The sequence below is a fragment of the Mandrillus leucophaeus genome, unplaced genomic scaffold (genome assembly GCF_000951045.1).
Source record: "Mandrillus leucophaeus isolate KB7577 unplaced genomic scaffold, Mleu.le_1.0 Scaffold1162, whole genome shotgun sequence".
In the NCBI taxonomy this organism is placed as follows: Eukaryota; Metazoa; Chordata; class Mammalia; order Primates; family Cercopithecidae; genus Mandrillus; species Mandrillus leucophaeus.
Genome location: NW_012099899.1, coordinates 211,717 through 213,195, shown reverse-complemented (window position 1 = coordinate 213,195; position 1,479 = coordinate 211,717). Strand labels below are relative to the sequence as shown.

The 1,479-nt window shown below is 36.8% G+C and overlaps 1 pseudogene; it reads left to right on the top strand.

The window, feature by feature from the left end:
* Positions 1 to 680: 680 nt before the first annotated feature.
* The window catches only part of LOC105553140, a 5,642-nt pseudogene continuing 4,843 nt past the window's right edge, over positions 681 to 1,479 (top strand).

The window sequence follows — 1,479 nt, the reverse complement described above, 5'->3', positions numbered from 1 at the left end:
TGTCAACATAGCAAGACTTCATCTCTACCAAAATACAAAAAGAAAAAAAAAAGACATACATAGTTAAAACGTTTGAATAAATTAGAGGGATAAGAGCAAGAAAAAAAATGAGCTATAAAGTATGAGCAAAAGAATAAGTTAAATACTAGGATATCAGGACAAAGAGAAAAATGAGTGGAAAATACAAAATAGAGGTCAGAATAAATTGAAAATATAATGAAAGTGCTATGTCTGATAGATTTTTGAAAAAATAGAAAGGAAATATACTAAAACATTTTTTAAAACTACTAAAATGTTGACCAAGTACAAAACATATACATATCTAAAACATAATAATAAATGAAAAGCTTAACAAAATGAAGTGATTTAAATCATTGAAATGTAAGATGTGAATTAACTACAAAGCAATGATGGATTTTTAGCACATATTTTGTCATCTTCATGGAATCAGTAAATCAATGGATATTATGTTCCCATTTCTGAATTAAAATATGTCAGGCCTAAAACTCGAAAACTAGTGCACTCAGAGTCATGTTGGGGCTTTCATTCTATGCCCCATGGGGTTCCATGAGTCTTGCACTGCATCAGGCCTGAGCCATTGGTCCGCCTGCTCCAGGTCATTAGTTTGTCTCGTCATTGGTTAAGGTGGTATTCACTAGATCTCTACATTATAAAGTTCAATGGAATTTGTGACAGCCCTGGTGGACCTCTGAGAGGAGTCTGACTGTTCCATCTGTTTGGAGTACTTGAAATAAACAGTGACCATGAACTCTGGGCATAATTTTTGTCACTCCTGGCTCAGTGTATCCTAGAAGGATCTAGATATGTTTTTCTGTCCTGTCTGCCATTTTTGCTCTCCATATAAGAGCTTCAGGAGGAATCCGTATTTCCATAATTTGACTGAAATTGCTAAGTGACTCCTGATTAGAAAAGTGAAAGAGACGAAAAATGCTGTGTGTGAAAAGCACAATCAGTTTTTGACCCTTTTCTGTGTGAAAGATCTAGAGATTTTATGTACACTGCAGTTTCTCATCTAAGAACCAGAAGCACTACATTTGCCCTGTTAAATATTGTTTAGAGTACCTGAAAGAGATGGGGAGAATGGAACCAAATTGTAAAACACACTTCAGGAGAACTTTCCCAACCTAGCAAGACAGGCCAACATTCAAGTTCAGAAAATACAGAGAACCACACTAAGATATTCCACGAGAAGATCATCAGATTCACCAAGGTAAAAATAAAGGAAACAATGAAAAGTGCACCCAGAGAGTAAGGTCAGGTCACCTACAAAGGGAAGCCCATCAGACTAACAGTGTATCCCTCAGCAGAAACCCTGTAAGTCAGCAGAGAGTGGGAGCCAATATTCAACATTTTCTTCTCTTTTTTTTTTTTTTTCTTGCTCTGTCACCCAGGCTGGAGTGCAGTGGTGCAATCTTGGCTCACTGCAAGCTCTGCCTCCTGAGTTCATGCCATTCTCCT